This window comes from Rhincodon typus, chromosome 6, assembly GCF_021869965.1.
Source record: "Rhincodon typus isolate 14 chromosome 6, sRhiTyp1.1, whole genome shotgun sequence".
Lineage (NCBI taxonomy): Eukaryota > Metazoa > Chordata > Chondrichthyes > Orectolobiformes > Rhincodontidae > Rhincodon > Rhincodon typus.
This window is the reverse complement of record NC_063337.1, coordinates 56,421,374-56,443,593: the sequence shown is the minus strand read 5'-3', so window position 1 is coordinate 56,443,593 and position 22,220 is coordinate 56,421,374. Positions and strand designations below refer to the sequence as shown.

The 22,220-nt window shown below is 43.9% G+C and overlaps 1 protein-coding gene across 1 annotated transcript in view; it reads left to right on the top strand.

Moving 5' to 3' along the window:
* Positions 1-22,220, top strand: part of LOC109935037 (disks large homolog 2-like) — an 890,971-nt gene that overhangs the window by 163,257 nt on the left and 705,494 nt on the right. The window lies entirely within an intron of this gene.

Sequence of the window (22,220 nt, the reverse complement as noted above, 5' to 3'; positions counted from 1 at the left end):
CAACATATATTTTATGTAATTTTAATTTTTTTGCCAAAATTACCTGCAGAAATATTTTAATTCCATTGCTGGTCAATTGGCTGCTGGAACTAAACTATAAAATAGACTGTAATTTAATAAAACTTGACATTCTAACTGAATGACTTTAAAAAGAGAAATAGAAAAAAAAAACAGTTTTTAGAAAATGTATTTTATTGTGTAAAAACCCAAAGGGGTAATTTAACCTGCAAACATATGTGTACGTTCTTGGATTGCTTGATGTTGTCTGTGGCAGTACTGAAATAAACTACCTACCCAATACTGACATCTGTCTTTCAGTACAGATTTTTCTTTGACATTCTTTTCCATTAGTTTCATTGTACTACTGTCCTTACCTGAAATAATAACAAATGTCATGGAGGCTGGATGATATCTAACAACCTACTGAAATGACCATAATTCAAATGTAAACCTTCTCAGTAAATATTAGCAGGCTTTATATGAAGAGGCATCAAGGCTAATCCCAATTCCTGTGTCAGTCAATGTTCATGTGTTTCAGGAGGTATTGTTGGATAGCAGTTGAGACATCGAGGCTCTTTGTATATTTCTTTCTTTCTTAACAGACATAGTTGGGACTTGTGACTTCGTTGGAGCAATTTGCATAATAATGTGGGAAAGAGCATAAGAGCGCAACTAAAAATACTTGTGTAAGGAGCCTTCAAGGCTTAATGTTTAATTTATAATTGTTACCTTTTATGCATTTTGAATACAAAACTTGAATTGGGAAAAAGAATACAATAGAAAACAAATTACACTTAATTATTCTATTCAATTATCAGAAATTCAATTCAAATGACTGTATGTTAATAGGTATTTGAATAAATATTAGTGATTGACAACAACATTTTGAGTGCACTTAGTCCATTTTGAGGCTAGTCTCTATTGTCATGTGTTTGATGGCACAGCCCTTTGTTTTAACTTGCATTTTTCGTGCATAAATTAGATTTGATCTTTAAAAATGGTGTATTTGATTGAATATCTAATTCAGTGCCAGCTAAGGAAAAAGGCAGTTAATCAAAATAGTCAATTAAAAAAAAATGCTGTAAGCAATTAAATGCATAACTGAGTACCAGAATGACAAGGTAATCAAGAGAACTGATCTTTGTTGAGTTATCTCAGTTCTGAGGTAATTTGAAATAAGCATTTAGTAAGAAAGCCAGGTCAGTGAACTACTAAAATCTAGAAAATGTAGTATACTTAGTGCAACTTTTATTTTGGATAGTGTAAAGCAAAGAAAATGCCTGCAGCAATCTTTGACTATGATAGTAATACCCCAGTAACATTAGGAATGAATTTCCAAGATAACACTGTGTGGAGCTGGAGGAGCACTGCAGGCCAGGCAGCATCAGGGGAGCAGGGAAGTTGATGTTTTGGATCAAAACCCTGCTTCAGAAATGGGAGAGGGGGAAGTGAGCCCTGAAATAAATAGAGAGAGGGGGGTTGTGGCTGGGGAAGGTAGGTAGGATGGTGATTGGTGAGTGTATGTAGGCAGTGGTGGGGATTGGTCAGTGAGGTGGGAGGAGCGGATAGGTGGGAGAGAAGATAGATGAGTTGTGTCAGGTCAAGGAGGCAGGAATGAGAGGGATTGTTGGTCATGGGATGACGAGATTTTGAAACTGGTAAAGTCCACATTGAGACCATTGGGTTGTAGGCTGCCAAGGCAGAATATGAGGTGCTGCTCCTCCAGTTTCCGGGTGGCGTCATTGTGACATTGGAGGAGGCCCAGGATGGACATGTCACCCAGGGAGTAGGAGGGGGAGGAGGCCCAGGATGGACATGTCACCCAGGGAGTAGGAGGGGGAGTTGAAATGGTTCGCGACCGGAAGGTGTTGTCATTTGGGGCTGGTGGGACTAGTGGGGAGTGTGCCTTCTGCCTTCACATCCCAACAAAAACAACAACAGAATCCCCCTTGTCCTCACATATCACTCAGGACAAACCAGGTTGTCTTCGAGGAGCAGGAAAGTCAATGTTTCGGGTCAAAACCCTTCGTCAGGACTGGAGAGGGGGAGATGAGCCCAGAAGTAAACAGAGAGAGGGGGATGGGGCTGGGGCTGGGTGAAGAGTAGGTAGGAAGGTGATAGTTGGGTGCAGGTAGGACATTATTGTGGTTGGTCAGTGGGAAGGGTGGAGCGGATATTAAGGGAAGTTTGTCATGTCGTTTTGCAGCTAGTCGATGTTCGTGTATTCTGATGGCTAGCTTCTTTTCTGTCTGTCCGATGTAATGTTTGTGGCAGTCGTTACATGGTATTTTGTAAACTACATTGGTTCTGCATGTTGTGGGAATGGGGTCTTTAATTCTTATGAATATTTGTCGTAGAGTGGCTGTGGGCTTGTGTGTTACCATGATTCCTAGTGGTTGTAGGAGTCTCGTTGACCGTTCTGATATGTTCTTGATGTAGGGCAGTGTGGCCAGTGTGTTAGAGTGTACTGTGTCCCCTTGTTGTCTGTTTAGTAGGCAGCTGTGGATGAAGTTACGGGGATATCCGTTCATTGCGAAGATTTTGTATGGGTGCTCATCCTCTTTGCTGTGTAGTTCTGGCATGTTGCAATGAGTGGTGGCCCATTTAAATAGTGCCCTAACACAGCTTTGTTTGTGGACATTGGGGTGGTTGCTGTGGAAGTTGAGGATTTGGTCAATGTGGGTTGCTTTCCTATATATTGATTTTGGAACTCCCTGTTGGTCATACGTTCAACTCTGATGTCCAGAAACGGAAGATGATTGTTGTTTTTTCCTTCTCTCATGAATTTAATCCCGGCGAATACGTTGTTGATGAGGTGATGGGCCTCTTCTAGCTTGTTACATTTAATAATAACAAATGTGTCATCCATGTACCGGATCCACAGTTTAGGTTGAATGCGGGGGACAGTGGTGTGTTCGAGTCTTTGCATGACTACCTCTGCGATGAGTCCTGAAATGGATGACCCCATGGGTGTGCCATTGATCTGTTTGTATACTTGACCATGAAAGACGAAATGTGTAGTGAGGCACAAGTCTAGTAGTTTCAGTATGTTGTCATTGCTGGTCTGCATTCCTGCTTCCTCTAGTAACGTAGCCAGTGTTTCTTTGGCTAGTGTGATGTCAGTTGACGTGAATAATACTGTGATGTCAAAGGATACTATAATCTTGTCGTCGCTGATTTTTATGTTCTTGAGGGTATTGAGGAGTTCTTGGGTTGAGTGGATGGAATGGGGTGATCTGTCGACTGGGTGTTTCAGTCTCTGTTGTAGGTCCATGGCCAGTTTGTGTGAAGGTGTGCCTGGTAGGGAAACAATGGGACTGAGGGGAATGTCTGATTTTTGTACCTTAGGAAGTTCATAGAAGCAGGGGGTGTTCATGCCTTCTGGTTTAATTCTCATGTAGTCCGTCTTGATTATCTGTCCTGCAGTTTTTTCCAGTTTTTTTTGTCTCTGACAACTTTATGTGCCATTTCTTTTAATTTTGTACAATCCTGATGTTCATTTGTTAGCCATGGTTGTATGACCTCTTGAGTGTTTGCAACTTGAAGGAATGTATAATTACTATAAGTCATGTGATATTTCTGTAAAAAAAAATCCTTTGCTTATGTAAGCACTGACAAATCCTTCTATGAAGATGCCTGTCCCAATTTGATTAAGATGTAACCTGTCCAACTTGTTACAGGTTCCCCCTACTCCAGAACCAGTCCCCAATTCCTCAGAAATCTTATGCCTTCTGTCATACCCCAGTTCTCTAGCCAAGTATTCAATCGAGTTCTTATAGAGACATACAGCTCAGAAACCGATCTTTTGGTCCAACTTGTCCATGTTGACCAGTTTCCCAAACTAAACTAGTCCCACTTGCCTTTGTTTGGCCCATGTCCCTCTGAATCTTTCCTCTTCATGTACCTATCTAAATGTCTTTTACATGTTGCAACTGTACCTGCACCTACCAGTTCCTCTGGCAGTTCATTCTACATATGAACCACTCTTTGTTGTCCCTCAGGTCCTTTTTAAATCTTTCTCCTCTCACTTGAAAAATATGCCTCCTACTTTTGAACTCCCCCACCTTAAAGAGAATAGCAAAGGTCTTTTTTCCCGATCTATGCCTTTCATGATTTTATAAACCTCTATAAGGACACCCCTCAACCTCCTAAGCTCCAGTGAAACAAGTCCCAGCCTATCCAGCCTCTCCTTATAACTCAAACCCTCCGGTCCCGGCAACATCCTGGTAAATCTTTTCTGAACCATCTCCAATTTAATTATATCCTTCCTATTGCTGTTCAGATCCTGTGTTTTTTTAAAGTTTCCGCTCCCTAAAACATACTTTCAGACCTCATCCATCTTTCTGGTACCAAAATGGACCATGACTTCAGACAGATTCCTCCACCGCCATCGACCTTCCCTGAAGGATATCCTGCAGATGCTCCATGACATTCTTGACCCGGGCACCAGGCAGACCAATACACCATTCTGGAGTCATGTTAACTACCACAAACTCCTGTCCTATCCCACAGCCGACGCCGACGCAACTCCGCCCACAGCTGACGCTGACGCAACTCCGCCTACTGCCTCCACAGCCAGCAGCTCCAGAGGAGACAGCAGCACCCAGCCCTGCCGAGTCTTCACCATCCCCCCAGACCTACCCCTTACTGAGGGCGAACGGTCAGTCCTCAGTAGAGGGCTCACCTTTGTCCCCCTCCACCCACAGATCAACGAATACTGCTCATGCTTGGACATAGAGCAGTTTTTCCGCCGCCTCCGCCTCCACGCTTACTTCTTCAACCGTGAACCTAACCCTCCCTCTACTGACCCCGTCTCCCGCTTCCAACACACCCCCTCCTCCTGGACACCACCCCAAGGCCTCCTACCCTCCCTCGACCTCTTCATCTCCAACTGCCGTCGAGACATCAATCGCCTCAACCTCTCCACCCATCTCACCCACTCCAACCTCTCCCCTGCAGAACGTGCAGCCCTCCGCTCCCGCCGCTCCAATCCCAACCTCACCATAAAACCCGCGGACAAGGGAGGCTCAGTTGTAGTATGGCGCACTGACCTCTACATCGCCAAGGCCAGACGCCAACTCTCCGACACCTCCTCCTACCGCCCCCTTGATCATGACCCCACCCCTGAGCACCAAACCATCATCTCCCAAACCATCCACAACCTCATCACCTCAGGTGACCTCCCACCCACGGCCTCCAACCTCATCGTTCCCCAACCTCGCACTGCCCGCTTCTATCTCCTTCCCAAAATCCACAAACCTGAATGCCCTGGTCGACCCATTGTCTCCGCCTGCTCCTGCCCCACCGAACTGATCTCCAACTATCTGGACTCCATTTTCTCCCCCTTGGTCCAGGAACTCCCTACCTATGTCCATGACACCGCCCACGCCCTCCACCTCCTCCAGAACTTCCAATTCCCCGGTCCCCTACACCTCATCTTTACCATGGACGTCCAGTCCCTCTACACCTGCATTCCCCATGCAGACGGCCTTAAGACCCTCCGCTTCTTCCTGTCCCGCAGGCCCGACCAGTCCCCCTCTACTGACACCCTCATCCGCTTAGCTGAACTCGTCCTCACCCTCAACAACTTCTGTTTCAATTCCTCCCACTTCCTACAGACAAAGGGGGTAGCCATGGGTACCTGCATGGGCCCAAGCTACGCCTGCCTCTTTGTAGGTTACGTGGAACAATCCCTCTTCCGTACCTACACCGGCCCTAAACCCCACCTCTTCCTCCGTTACATTGATGACTGTATCGGCCGCCTCGTGCTCCCACAAGGAGCTCGAACAGTTCATCCACTTCACTAACCCCTTCCATCTCAACCTTAAGTTTACCTGGACCATCTCTAACACCTCTCTCCCCTTCCTGGACCTCTCTGTCTCCATATCGGGCAACCACCTAGAAACCGATATTCATTTCAAGCCCACCGACTCCCACAGCTACCTAGAATACTCCTCCTCCCACCCACCTTCCTGCAAAAATGCTATCCCCTATTCCCAATTCCTTCGCCTCCGCCGCATCTGCTCCCAGGATGAGGCATTCCCCTCCCGTACATCTCAGTTGTCCTCGTTTTTCAAGGACCGTAACTTCCCCCCCTCAGTGGTCGAGAACGCCCTCAACCGTGTCTCCCGCAACTCATCCCTCACACCCCGTCCACGCAATAAGAACCAAAAAAGAATGCCCCTCGTCCTCACGTACCACCCCACCAACCTCCGGATCCAACGCATCATCCTCCGACACTTCCGCCATCTGCAATCCGACCCCACCACCAAAGACATCTTTCCCTCCCCACCCTTATCTGCTTTCCGGAGGGACAACTCTCTCCGTGACTCCCTTGTCCGCTCCACACTCCCGTCCAGCTCCACCACACCTGGCACTTTTCCCTGCAACCGCAGGAAGTGCTACACCTGCCCCCATACCTCCTCCCTCACCCCCATCCCAGGCCCCAAGAAGACTTTCCACATCAAGCAGATGTTCACCTGCACATCTGCCAATGTGGTATACTGCATCTGCTGTACCCGGTGTGGCTTCTTCTACATCGGGGAAACCAAGCGGAGGCTCGGGTACTGCTTTGCAAAACACCTACGCTCGGTTCGCAATAAACAACTGCACCTCCCAGTCGCGAACCATTTCAACTCCCCCTCCCATTCCACAGACGACATGTCCATCCTGGGCCTCCTGCAGTGCCGCAACGATGCCACCCGAAGGTTGCAGGAACAGCACCTCATATTCCGCTTGGGAACCCTACAGCCCAATGGTATCAATGTGGATTTCACAAGCTTCAAAATCTCCCCTCCCCCTACCGCATTCCCAAAACCAGTCCAGCTCGTCCCTTCCTCCCTAACCTGTTCTTCCTCCCACGTATCCCCTCCTCCCACCTCAAGCCGCACCTCCATCTCCTACCGACTAACCTCATCCCGCCCCCTTGACCTGTCCGTCCTCCCCTGGACTGACCTATCCCCTCCCTAACTCCCCACCTACACTCCCCTTTACTGGCCCCATCCCCGCCTATTTGACCTGTTTGTTTCCTCTCCACCTATCCTCTCCTCTATCCATCTTCTATCCGCCTCCCACTCTCTCCCTATTTATTTCAGAACCCCCTTCCCCTCCCCCTTTTCTGATGAAGGGTCTAGGCCCGAAACGTCAGCCTCTCTGCTCCTATGATGCTGCTTGGCCTGCTGTGTTCATCCAGCCCTGCACCTTGTTGTCTCGGATTCTCCAGCATGTGCAGTTCCTACTATCTCCTGTCCTATCCCATTGTCTGTAGAATCCCTTTGCATTGCCCTTTCATTCTCCTTTTTCTACTCTACAGCTGAGTCACCCATGGTAATAATGGGGGTTGGCTGTAGCAACAGCATCTCCCTCCCCCGAGGAACCATAACCTCACCAGTTTCAAAACTGGAATATTTATTAGCAATCACAACAGACTCCAACAATCCTCACCACTCCCTACCTACACTCGCCTATCACCATCCCATCATCCCATCTACCTTCCCCAGCTGCACCCCTCCTCTCTCTATTTATTTCCCAGCTCCCTTTCCCCTTCCCATTTCTGAAGAAGTGTCCCGACCTGAAATGACAACATTCCTGCTCCTCTGATGCTGCCTGGCCTGCTGTGTTCCTCCAGCTCCACACTGTGTTGCCAAGGACTCCCATGCTACCTGCCTGGTTTTCTTAGACTGCCTGGTAGTCACTCATTCCCCATATACCTGTATGCTTCTAACATGTAGTATAACCACCTTTTTCTAAGTGCTAATCCTCTGCCTTGAAGATGTAAAACAGAGTTGCCGGCTACTGCTCAAATTCGAAAACCTGGAGCTCAAGCTTGTGCAGCTGGTGTCACTTCCTGCAGATGTCTTTGTCTGTGACATATGGAATATTCATGAGTTCACAGATAGGGCAAGATGTACATCTACTTGTTCCTTCGAACCTGTCATCTCATAATTCTTAAAAGCTGATTGTTTACCCTTAGAATAAGAACGGACTTACTATGAAAACTCAATTAGCTTTTTCTCGGGGAAAGAGAGAAAATAAGGTCTACGGCCTTAAGCACTAAATGTCCAACTTCCAATTTAAAGATTGGAAACACTGATTAAACTTACTCCGCTATCAACTCTTTTCTGTACGCTCATGATGTGATACCACCCTTTTACCACCATCTTCAACCTCTCCCTTCTACAAGCTGAAGTCCCCACCTGCTTCAAGAAAACCCACCATCATCCCCGTACCTAAGAAAGCACAGACTGATCTCGAAATTCTGTATCCTTGGTCTTGGCTCCGCCCTCTGCAACGAGATCCTCAGCTTTCTGACCCACAGACTGCAATCAGTGAATATAAGTAACTGCACCTCTTCCACAATAGCACTCAACACTGGAGCCCCCAAGGATGCGTCCTCAGCCCTCTACTGTACTCCCTGTACACCCACGACTGTGTTGCCAAGTTCCAAATGAACACCATCTACAAATTCGCTGAAGACACCACTGTAGTGGGATGGATTTCTAACAACGATGAGTCAGAATACAGAAGGGAGGTAGAGGACCTGGTAACGTGGTGCACTGCAGATACTTAACAACGACGAGTCAAAATACAAAAGGGAGATAGATGGCCTGGTAAAGTGGTGCAATGAAAACCTCTCTCTCAACGTCGGCAAAACTAAAGAATTAACCATTAACTTCAGAAATAAAGGAGGAGAACATCTTCCATCGACATCAATAGAGCTGAGGTTGAGAGGGTGGAGAACGTTAAGTTCCTTGGAGTGATGACAATCGACAACCTGTCCTCAACTTTCCACGTAGATGCAATGGTCAAGAAGGCACAACAACGCTTCTTGTTCCTTGGGCGGCTCAGGAAATTTGGCATGTCGATAAGGATCCTCATCAATGTCTACAGGTGCACCATTGAAAATATACTGTCCAGGTGCATAACGGCTTGGTATTGCAACTGTTCTGCCCTGGACCACAAGAAACTACAGAAGGTGGTGTGCGCAGCCCAGACCATCAAAGAAGCCAACCTTCCATCCATGGACTCCATTTACACGGCTCGCTGCTGCGGAAAGACTGCCAACATCATCAAAGACCTATCGTGCCTCGGTAATGATACCCCAACAACCTCTTCCGTCAGGCAGAAGATACAGAAGTCCGAACACACGCATGAGCAGGTTTAGGAACAGCTTCTTCCTGGCTGTTATTAGACTGATGAATGACTAGCTTCAAATAATGCTGATCTTGCTAATGTTGATCTCGCCTAGCACATGCCCTGTGCAACGTAACCTGTATGCCTCTTTTTGATTTGTACATCATTGCTTACTATGATCTGCCTGTACTGCTCATAAACAAAGCTTTTCACTGTACTTTGGTACATGTGACAATAAATTAATCAATGAACTTGGACTTATTGAAATAAGAATTAAAGTAATAATAACAATAGTACGAGAAATATTTGTTGGTTGGTCTACTGCAGCTGTAGGCCATTAAGCTAGATAAAATGAACGTAGATGTTTACATGCCTTCAATTCTGGATGCATTGTAAAAAAAAATCTTAAAAAGAAGTGTTCCATGTTGAATCTCAGGACATGACCGGTTTTATGGCTGTAGCTTTGGATGAATTAATTTCTGCAGCAGCTTGAAGTATTGTGGAAATTTGAATCCTCAGTCCTTATGAACATAACTACGCGTTGAATTCGAAGCGATTTCAGTCTATTCTGCAGTTTTTGCTGATATTTTGGTAGATGTCAAAAGGAAACTCCAGGTCATTGCAAAGGATACTTGTGGTTAAATCTTTGCAAATGTTTATTTATTTATTGAGGGAGCCAACCCTATTTTCTGAAGTCATAGGGAGTCATTGAGTAATTGTCAATGTTTATTTATCCAAGATAATGCATTGTTACATGCTTATAAGTTTCTGTAAACAATACTTTAAACATCTGCTTCATAGTCTGTTCAATGTGGTCTCCTCAGAAGGAAGGAGGACCAAAAGCAGGAGACTACAAGTCGATTAGCCTAACATCTGTAATAGGGACAATTTTAGAATTAATTATTAAGGAGGTAATGACAGGGCATTTAGAAAATTGCAATAAATAATCGGACAGAGTAAATCATATTTAACTAATTTATTAGAGCTCTTTAGGGAGTAGCAAACAAGGTTGATAAAACGAAAGTTGTTGTTGTGTACTTGTGTTTCTAAATGATATTTGCAACAATGCCAAATCAAAGGTTGCTATTCAAAATAAGAGCTTATAGTGTGGTGGGGTATCATTTTGTAGGGATAGCAGATTGGTTCATTGGCAGGAAGCAGAGAATTGCAATAAATGGATAACTGTCGTGTTTTCACGCTGCAAATATTGGAGTGCCACAGGGATCAGTGCTGGTGCCTTAAAGATTGGCAATCTATGTGAATGGCTTAGAGGAGTAAAACAAATATATAGTTGCTAATTTTGCTGATTACAAAAAGATAGGAAAGTAAACTGTTAAGAGCGCATGATATGTGTAAAAAGGGATTTTCGATAGGTTCATGATTATGCAGAAGTGTTATAGATGGAGTGCAAAGTGGGAAAATGTGAATTTATCCACTATGGCAGAAAGAATAAAGAGGTAATCTATTACTTAAACAGGGAAAAATTGCAGAACTCTTTAGTACAGAGGGGACTTAATCATAAAACTGACACAACAAATGATTAAGAAGTCAAATGGATTGTTGGCATCCAATGCAAGGGAAATCTAATCTTGAATTTACTGATTCTGTGTGGAGCAGTTCAGTCTGTTTCTGGAATTTCTTGAAGGTACCACTTTTCCAGAATCTAAGGCTTTATTTTATTACCATCAATGTTCCTTTATATAATTTTCAGCAATTGCAGTTCTACCTTCCACATTTTTCCTTCTAAACATTTTCAGACCTCTCCTATTCCCTTCTCCATTATAATCAATCTTTTTCTTATCTCTTTTTCATCAGACTCCTTTCTCTCTTTCCTGCTGATAGAGATATTCAACCCATTCCTGCTGTGATTCAGAGGTATGTGGGTTAGTCTGCGTATTTAACCTTTCTACTTTCTCCCCACACTCTTTGATCCCTTAGCCGTAAGAATTATGCCTAACACCTCCTTGAAAGCATTAAGCATTTTGTCTTCAACCGCTTCTAATGGCAGAGAATTCCATAGGCTCATCTGTCTTTGATAAAGAAACTTCTCCTCATCTCAGCCCTGAATGTCCTACCCCTGTACCCTTAGACTGTGACCCTGATTCTGGACTCTTCAGTCATCTGGAACTCCCTTCCTGCATTTACCCTGTCAAGTCCTGTTAGACCCGTCATAATCACATCAAATATTAGGTAACAAATCTGCCCAGCCTGCCCTGAGTCCTAAATGGCCTTGGCCAGTGCTTTCTTCAATGTCTTGTTCATTCATATGACTATGTCCAAACTTTCAGTGGTTAGCGCTGCAGCCTTACAGCGTCAGGGACCTGGGTTCGATTCCAGCCTTGGGTGACTGTCTGTCTCTGTGGTGTTTGCACATTCTCCCTGTGTCTGTGTGGGTTTCATCCTTGTGCTGTGGTTCCAAAGATGTGCAGATTAGGTCGATCGGCTATATTAAGTTGCCCCACTGTGTCCAGGGATGTGCACGCTAGGTGGATTAGCCATGGCAAATGTTAGGGTCATAGGGATAGGGTGGGTGAGCTGGGTTTGCGTGGGATGCTCTTTGGAGGGGCGGTCTGGATCCCATGGACAGAATGGCCTCTTTCTGCACTGTAGGGATTTTACGATGAGAAACCGGTGTCCTTAGTTTGTTCCCAGAGTCTGGTTTGAGCTCTCCTGTCCCCCACACTGCGTCGAACATGTTCCTGAACCATCTACAGTCTATGCACTGCCCATTTGGTTATTGCCTCTCGAGAGGTTCTTACATTCTTTCACTAAATGTCCGTCCATAACACAAATAATACATCCCTTCTGTGTATTCACATCCACCAAGGGGGGAGCCTTATTCCCAGCCTGTTGTCTCTAGTCCAATGACCGTTGCATATCAGGTTTGTAATTTCCACCTTCTGAGAGAGGCATTCTGAGAACCTTCTGGTATTCAAGTCCAGATTTCTCCTTGAGCATTTTTAAAAAATACTTTGCCATCCTGTTTGGGATTTCACTTCTCTGAAAACTGTATACAGGTCTCCTCCTTCCATTCTGCGTAATCCTTCACTGACGCAGCCTTTTCTGTGTAATTTACTTTAAACACCCCCAATTTGTTTCTTCTCGATTAAGGAAATCCTAGGAATTGGCCCAGTCCCCACTTTTTCCCTTGCAAGGCAACCATTCTTAAAATATCCCCTGGACATTTTCCCTTTATTAAAACATGAGTATCTTTAGTGTGCATTGAATGAAACTGTTGCATGTGCCAGTAAATTATTCCATGATTCCAAATTGTCATTCTGGAGTTTAAATCTTAGTAAGTCCTTGAGCACCTTTTGTCTTTCTCCAGGACTAAAAGGTGTATGTGTAATTTTCTCTGTTAGTCAAAGCATTATAGAGGTGTACAGCATGGAAACCGATTCTTTCGTCCAACTCGTCCACGCTGACCAGGTATCCTAAATTAATCTCGTCCCATTTCCCAGTATTTTGCCCATTTCCCTCTAAACACTTCCTATCCATATACCCATCCGGGTGCCTTTTAAATTTTGTAATTGTACCAGCCTCCACCACTTCCTCTGGCAACTCATTCTGTACATGCACCACCCTCTGTGTGAAAAAGTTGCCTCTTGGGTCGCTTTTACATTTTTCCTTTCTCACCTTAAACCTATGCCCTCTAGTTTTGGACTCCCCTACCCTGGGAACAGAGACCTTGGTTATCCACCCTATCCATGATTTTATAAACCTCAATAAGGTCACCCCTCAGTCCCTGATGCTCCAGGGAAAATAGCCATATCTTATTCTGCCTCTCCCTATCACTCAAACCCTCCAACATCCTTGTAAATCTTAACTGCACCCTTTTAAGTTTAACAACATCTCTTCTACAGCAGGGAGACCAAAATTGAATGCAGTATTCCAAAAGTGGCCTAATCAATGTCCTGTACAGCTGCAACATGATACCCTAACTCCGATATTCAGTGCACTGACCAACAAAGGCAATTGTACCAAACGCCTTCTACACTCTCCCGTCTACCTGCGACTGTACCTTCAAGGAACTATGTACCTGCATCCCAAGGTCTCTCTGTTCGGCAACATCCCCCAAAATGCAACTTATTAACTGGGTATGTTCTGGCCTGATTTACCGAACCAAAATGCAATACATCACATTTATCTAAATTAAACTTCATCTTCTACTCATTGACCCATCTGATCAAGGTTCTGTTGTACCAGCATTTAGCCCATATCCCTCTAAACTCTTCCCATTCATATACCCATCTAGATGCCTTTCAAATGTTGTAATTATACCAGCCTCCACAACTTCCTCTGGCAGCGCATTCCATACACGCACCACAGCTCTGCATGAAAAAAGTACTGCTCAGGTCCTTTTTAAATCTTACCCTTCTCACCTTAAACTTATACCGTCTCATTTTGGACCCCCCTACCCGGGGAAAGACACCTTGGTTATTCACCCTATCCATGCCTCTCATGTTTTTCTCAACCTCTATAAGGTCACCCCTCAGCTTCTGACGGTCCAGGTTAAAAAACCCCAGCTTATTCAGTCTCTTTGTATAACAAACTCTGTAGTCCCGGCAATATCGTGGTAAATCTTTTCTGCAGCTTCTCAAGTTCAACAACATCCTTCAATTTCCCTACATCGTCCCCCTCTTGCTGACACTCTATTTTAGGTTTTCGTTTCTTAGCCTTGGACTTCCTGTAGGTTACAGTCAAGGAAGCTTAGGGTTAGTTCTTAGGGCCAAATGGATCAAAGGGCCTTTGGAGAAAATGGGAACAAGGCATTGAGTTGGATGAGTAGCCATATATTGGATGGCAAAGCAAGCTCGCAGGGCCAAATGTCTTACTACTGCTGCTATTTTTTACATTTTTATAATTCCTTGTTAATTAGTGGTTTTGCACACTGTCAAGCAGTGGCAGTTGTCCTTTTGCATCTTAATCATTTTTGATTGTTCTGCTAAAAACCTTGTCAGGAAGCCATCTGATTCCAATCAGGTCTAACATGCAGCCTGCCTCCTCTTTTCCTTATTACATTTTATTATTTTTGTTTCTCGTATTCAGCGCAGATGTCATTGGCACGTTTATCTACTTCAGTCCCTATGTGGACATCACCTGCGTGGATTTGCAGTAACTACAAGTGGTAAATAAACTATGCTCACCCCTTTTGCAGCACTGTTCCTATAGTTCAAGATTGGTATCCTGCTTGAGACACCAGATGTTGCAGTTCCTAATAATTAATAATGGTTAATAATCATCAAACACAAATGTCTAGAAAACAGGTTTACAATCATATATTCAAGTGTAGGCAGGAAGAGTCCATCCTAGACTAGCTAGAGTAGGACTCTGCTGAATACAAGAAATTCATCTCTCTTCTGCACCTTTAGTCTGGGAGCGGCGTGGTGGCTCAGTGGTTAGCACTGCTGCCTCACAGCACCAGTGACCCGTATTCGATTCTACCCTCAGGCGACTGTCTGTGTGGAGTTTGCACATTCTCCCCATGTCTGCATGGGTTTCCTCCGGGTTCTCCCACAATACGAAGATGTGCAGGCTAGGTGGATTGGTCATGCGAAATTGCCCGTAGTGTTCAGGGATTTGTAGATTAGGTGGGTTATAGGGGCATGTGTTTGGGTGGGTGCCCTGAGGATCGGTGTGGACTCGTTGGGCCAAAGGGACTGGTTCCACACTGTAGGATTTCTATGATCTTAGTCGCACATTCTGTTGTTCAAGTTGCAATCTTGTCAGTACATAGTCATACAATAAACATTTGTCTCCTATCCCAGGCAAAATTCCCTTTAATTTTTTTTGTGCTGTGTGGATCTCCAAAGGCCATGATCAGTGGCATCTTCTCTTAGCATAGCTGGTTATGCAGCTTAGAGGGAACATTGGTCCAGGTATGTATTTTGTTTCATCCAAACAAGGCTGCTAATCTTGCTGTGCCTGGCTCTATCTGATATTCTTTGCTCTACTCTTTATCTGTTTAATATCTGTTTATCCTCATCTTCTCTTAACCAGTTAATTTCTTGAGATTCTCAAGACCTTCCTACCTTCAACATAAAGTCAGCAGCACATGAGTATCATGTCACCCCTGACCATTTAAAGGTGGCGTTCATCAGTTTGTTTTGTGCACCTCCAGTACGCTATAGAAATGTTCTAATCAACCTGTTCAATGATGTTATTACATACCTCCAGAGTAGGTTGGACAAGGATCCAACCTTGGCTCGAGGTGGGGATGCTACCACTGTGCCACAAGAGCTGCTTTGTTTGTGTTATATTATTGCATAGTTATTTCATGCTCATCATTTGTGGCATTATCAAATCCAAGTTACAACATAGTTTCTAGATTTGATCTCATTAATTTCCTTCGTAGACATGAAATGTAAATTCAGGAAGCTATATCAGATGATGTCCAACTGCAACAGCTCAAGAAGGAGGGCATCAGCTGATGGCTTGAACATATTCAACAGACCCCTAAACATTGTCTAGGAATGTCATTTTCAAAGGTTCAAGCATGGGCACAGAGGGAAAAAAAAAAAGAGAGGTTGCCTCTTGAATATATCTGTTGGCCCAGCAATAATAAAGACATAGATGAACTGATCAAGTCATGTGAATCATGTCAACTCTGTTAAACTCAAAAGGGAAGAGAACATGATGCTCTACATGCAATTCCTTCTCAGCCATGGACAAGATCATTTTGATACTTTCTGTGTCCTGTTGACTTTTCAAACTGTTCCGTTTTGTGAGACAAATTAAAAATACCACTAGAACATCAGATGCTTATACATTAAAGTTCTGCATTGAATTGAGTCTGACAAGAATTCACAATGCACTAATGGTCCTTTCCAGCTTCTGTAGCAAACAAGGTATTCAACACATTACCTGCTCCTCTTGATATCCTCAATCTATTGGTCTTGTAGCATGTACTGCCAATATTGTAAAATAAATGAACATTAAATGAAATTTTTGGATAACCGGTTAAACTTAAATGCTACTTCCCAAGACAATACTTTATCTTCACTAAGATCTATCATATTTGGACGACAGATGAACTTAGCCATTCCTTTACACAACCTTGCCACCTGTATATAATGCATGGTTGGAAAGAAGGGAGACAACGGTACAGGACCATAATTAGTGAAAATGAAGACAATTATACCAACTTGAACCAGAAAAAAAGCATCCAAGTTTGAAATCCTTATAAAAATAGTTAGGTTCTTGAAAATCACGGAGATAGCAAGAACTGCAGATGCTGGAGCCAGAGATAACACAGTGTGGAGCTAGAGGAACACAGCACGCCAGGCAGCATCAGAGGAACAGGAAAGCTGATGTTTCGGGTTGGAACCCTTCTTCAGAAATCAAGACGCTGCCTGACCTGCTGTGTTCCTCCAGCTCCACACTCTGTTACCTCTAGATTCTTGAAAAGGTGTTTTGACATTGTGTCTTCCCCAGGTCATATGATGTAATTGTGATGAAACAATACCTCTAAGAAAGATGTGTTCTGTGCTGTTCCTCTTTCAGAGAGGTGTTGCCACAGTGGTGCCGGGATGTCTGCTTCAGACCTCTCACTGACCCAGGAAGGTTTTTGGCTTTGCTTTCAGTTAGTGGGAGAGTTTCTGCTGCTGAGCTAATAGCTTGAGTTCTGTGCTGTGAGAGGCTTCCTCACAGAAATCTGAAGAGACAGTCTGTTTCTTTCAGTATTTTGTTCTGCTGGACTGGAAAGAGGCAGCATGTGAGAACATGAACTATTTTGCTAAACTGCCTTGAAACTGATGGAATTATAATCGCGAGACCCAAAATGCTCCCCCACTTTTACTTCAGTCACCTGCCCTGCCTTATTGCCCAAAAGAAGGTCTAGTTTTGCTCCTTCTCCAGTAGGAGCATCTACATATTGATAAAAAAAAATTTTTTGAGCACATTTGACAAATTCTTCACCATCCAAACATTTAATACTATGGTAGCCCCAGTCAATGTTTGGAAAATTAAAACACCCCATTATTATGATCTTATTATGCTTACATATATCTGAGATCTGAGATAGGGAGCAAGTGCAGCTGAATGTGTGGCTACAGAGCTGGTGTAGGAGGGAGGGCTTCAGATATGTGGATCATTGGGATACCTTCTGGGGAAGGTTGGACCAGTACAAGAGGGACAAGATGCACCTGAACTGGAGGGGCACCAATATCCTGGGCGGGAGGTTTATTTGGTTTTGGTTTATTATGCAATATAGTTTGGCAGGGGGATGGGAACCGGAGCTACGGATCAGAGGATGGGGCAGCTAGTGTATGGGCAGATACAGCATGCAGAGAGTCTGTGAGGAAAGATAGATAGTTGATGGGGGAAAGTTGCAGTCAGTGCGACGTGTTGAAGCGTGTCTTTTTTAACGCAAGAAGTGTCAGGAATAAGGGCGACGATCAGTACTTGTAGCTACGATGTTTGGCCATTATGGAGACTTGGATAACACAAGGGCAAGAATAGCCTTTGGATGTTCCGGGGTTTAGATGTTCCAAAAGAAATAGGGATGGAGATAAAAGAGGTGGGGGTGTGACATTGCGAATCAGGGATGGTATCACAGCTACAGAAAGGGAGGTCGTCGAGGAGGATTTATCTGTTGAGTCAGTATGGGTGGAAATCAGAAACAGGAAAGAAGTAGTCACTTTATTTGGAGTTTTCTATAGGCCCCCCAATAGCAACAGAGACACTGAGGAACAGATTAGGAGGCGGATTTTGGAAAGGTGCAGAAGTAATAGGGTTGTTGTCATGGGTGACTTCAACTTCCCTAATATCTACTGGAACCTCCTAAGTGCAAATAGTTTGGATGGAGCAGATTTTGTCTGGTGTGTCCAGGAAGGATTTCTGACTCCGTATGTAGATAGGCTAACTAAAGGGGAGGCCATATTGGATTTAGGGCTTGGCAATAAACCAGGCCAGGTGTCAGATCTCTCGGTGGGAGAGCATTTCGGTGATAGTGATCACAACTCCCTGATCTTTACTTTGAGGAGCAGATGCTATTGGAAAGCATTTAATTGTGAAGGGGTAATACAATGCTATTAGGCAAGAACTGCGGAGCATAAATTGGGAACAGATGTTCTCAGAGAAATGCACAGTAGAAATGTGGAGGTTGTTTAGGGAGCACTTGCTACGAGTGCTGGATTGGTTTGTCCCACTGAGGCAAGGAAGGGATGGTAAGGTGAAGGAATCTTGGATGACAAGAAATGTGGAACATCTAGTCAAGAGGAAGAAGAAAGCTAACTTAAGGTTGAGGAAGCAAGGATCGGACAGGGCTCTAGAGGGTTACAAGGTAGCCAGGAAGGAACTGAAGAATGGACTTGGGAGAGCTAAAAGGGGGTATGAAAAAGCCTTGGCGAGTAGGGTTAAGGAAGGCCCCAAGGTGTTCTATACTTATGTGAGGAACAAGAGGATGGCTAGAGTGAGGGTAGGGCCAACCAGGGAGAGTGGAGAGAACTTGTGCATTGAGTCAGAGGAGGTAGGGGAGGTCTTTAATGAATACTTTGCTTCAGTATTTAACAGTGAGAGGGACCTTGTAGTTTGTGAGGACAGCATGAAACAGGCTGATATGCTCGAACAGGTTGATGTTAAGAAGGAGGATGTGCCAGAAATTTTGAAAAACGTGAGGATAGATAAGACCCCTGGGCCAGACGGGATATACCCAAGGTTGCTATGGGAAGCGAGGGAAGAGATTGCTGTGCTTTTGGTGATGATCTTTGCATCCTCACTGTGCACTGGAGTAGTACCAGATGATTGGAGGGTGGCAAATGTTATTCCCTTGTTCAAGAAAGGGAATAGGGATATTCCTGGGAATTATAGACCAGTCGGTCTAACTTCTGTGGTGGGCAAATTATTGGAGAGGATTCTGAGAGATAGTATTTATGATTATTTGGAAAAGCACAGTTTGATTTGAAATAGTCAGCGTGGCTTTGTGAGGGGCATGCCTCACAAGCCTTATTGAATTGGTTGAGGATGTGACAAAACACATTGATGAAGGTAGAGCAGTGGATGTGGTGTGTATGGATTTTAGCAAGGCATTTGATAAGGTTCCCCATGGTAGGCTCATTCAGAAAGTAAGGAGGCATGGTATTCAGGGAAATTTGGCTGTCTGGATACAGAATTGGCTGTCCAATAGAAGATGGTAGTAGATGGAAAGTATTCAGCCTGGAGCTCAGTGACCAGTGGTGTTCCACAGGGATCTGTCCTGGGACCTCTGCTCTTTGTGATCTTTATGAATGACTTGGATGAGGAAGTAGAAGAGTGGGTTAGTAAGTTTGCCGATGACACAAGGGTTGGTAGAGTTGTGGATAGTGTGGAGGGCTGTTGTAGGTTGCAGTGGGACATTGACAGGATACAGAGCTTGGCAAAGAAGTGGCAGATGGAATTCAACCCGGAAAAGTGTGAAGTGATTCATTTTGGAAGGTCAAATTTGAATGCAGAATACAGGGTTAATGGCAGGATTCTTAGCAGTGTGAAGGATCAGAGGGATGTTGGGGTCCACGTCCAGAGATCCATCAAAGTCGCTACCCAAGTTGATAGGCTTGTTAAGAAGGTGTATGGTGTGTTGGCTTTCATTGGTAGGGGAATTGAGTTTAAGAGCCGTGAGATTATGCTGCAGCTCTATAAAACCCTGGTTAGACCACACTTGGAATATTGTGTTCAGTTCTGGTCGCCTCATTATAGGAAGGATGTGGAAGCTTTAGGGACGGTGCAGAGGAGATTTACCAGGTTGCTGCCTGGACTGGAGGGCAGGTCTTATGAGGAAAGGCTGAGGGAGCTAGGGCTTTTCTCATTGGAGCGAAGAAGGATTTGAGGTGACTTAATAGAGGTGTACAAGATGATGAGAGGCATAGATAGAGTGGATAGTCAGAGACTTTTCCCAGGTCGGAAATGACTATTACGAGGGGCCATAATTTTAAGGTGATTGGAGGACCGTATAAGGGGAGATGTCAGAGGTAGGTTCTTTGCACAGAGAATGGTGGGTGCATGGAATGCGCTGCCAGCAATGGTAGTGGAGTCAGATACATTCGGGACATTTAAGTGACTCTTGGATAGGCACATGGATGATAATAAAACGTAGGGTAGTTTGATCTTAGATCATGTTTGGCACAACATGGTGGGCTGAAGGGCCTGTACTGTGCTGTACTGTTCTATGTTCCCTATGTTCTACCTCCCTACATACTTGTTTCTCAATTTATTTCTTACTATTGGGGGGCCTATAGTATAATCCCATCAAAGTGATTGTTCTTTTTCTATTTGTAATTTCTACCCTCATATTTTCACTGATTTTTCAGAAATATCTTCCTAAGTTTCAGTGGTAATGTATAATCAAAAATGCCATTCCCCTCCTTCTTGCCTCCTTTCCAATCCTTCCTATAGCACCTAAAGCCAGGAACATTGAGCTTCCAGTCCTGTCCATCTCTCATCCAAAATTCTGTAATAGCTATGACATCCCAATCCCATGTTCTGAAACATGCCCAGAGTTGCAGTTATGCTCATTCCTTCTTTTGTATTTTAACTGCGTTGTAAGAATAAAGTGTGTTTTGATTAAAGCTGAGTGGTGGACCAATTGAGTCAAAGCTAGAACACAGTACCTTACGTTTGCCTTTAAATAAATATGAAAGTTAGGGTCTGGGCTATCTCCTTACTATATTTTAGGGCCCTGGTCTGGTCCATAGCTTAGCACAAATAATGCTTAAATCCGATGGTGAAATGGATGACATATCCAGATTGTATATGATTAACCATCCATTATATGAGATGATGACTGAGAGAATCAAAGTATTACATTGACAGCAACCATACATCTGTAACACATGATACACATCCATTCACAATGACGGACAGCATGCCACATAATGATGCTAAACAGCTGAGTCATCATTGCAAAAGTGTTAGTTCCAGATGTATTGTAAGTCCATCAAAGTGTTATCTTAGTAAATAAATATAATGTACTAATGTGCATCAGAATAGATTTCCTATTCTGCAAGGGGGAAGAAAAAATAATTGTATTATTGCACAGATCTGAAAAATGCTGCATTTTTAAGACAGCTAGATGACATTACAACACATGATGTTCATGTATAAGAAGTCTCCATCTTAATTCATGCGCAGACAATCAGTCAGTTAGCCCAATAGTGAGACAATCAGTCTGTTAGTCACCAGTCAACTTTATATGTACTATAGTAGAAAATAAGCAAGCATGTAACCCAGAGTGCATATGTAAGTCTAATGCACGTAGTTAGTTGTTAATAGACGTCAACATATCTGTTTCAATGAAAACCCAAGTCTCTGTGGCATTTGTCATGTGGGCTAACATAAAAAATCATGTTTCATATCAGTTTGTAAAATCAGTAGTTTTATTTTTTTCACTCTGTGGCATAAGGAAGGGGAGTAGGAGGATGGCAGCTTTAATTACAGGGTAAAAGCTGACAGCGTCTTTATCGGGCTATGTGCAACATTTCAGTTATTCCAGCTGACAGTGATCTCAGACATTATTGTCATATCAGAGATGGTAGGAACTGCAGATGCTGGAGAATCTAAGACAACAAGCTTTTCTGATGAAGGGTCTAGGCCCGAAACGTTAGCCTCTCTGCTCCTATGATGCTGCTTGGCCTGCTATTGTCATATCAGTACTGGTTTTGCGATATTGTGAATATTGAGTACCTATGGGTTAGGCCAGAGAATAAAGAATCCCCTCAACAACTTCATTGTAAAAGTGTGAATTTTGGGTGATTAAAAAAATGGGTGGGGGGGAGCAGGGAATGAACAATCCCGACTGCTGATCGACTTGTCACAAAATCTTGTTTAAACCATGACTTGACAGATCATGTGAGTTCACATGATAATCTAGTCTTTTCGCTCCCTGCTAAAAGATACAGTTGTCAGAATTTCATCAGAGAGAGCCTGCAAAAAACCATCAGGTCGCTGCACTACATTAAGCAGCCCATGTAATTACTCAACCGTATCTTGAAAGAGAAAGAAGGACTTTCTCCTCCAACCTGTCCTACCTTCAAGTCTACCTGAGAAATACAGTTTTAGGCAGAACAATTACAAGAACCTTGGCAGATACTGGACGTCTTAACTTTTTCAAGACA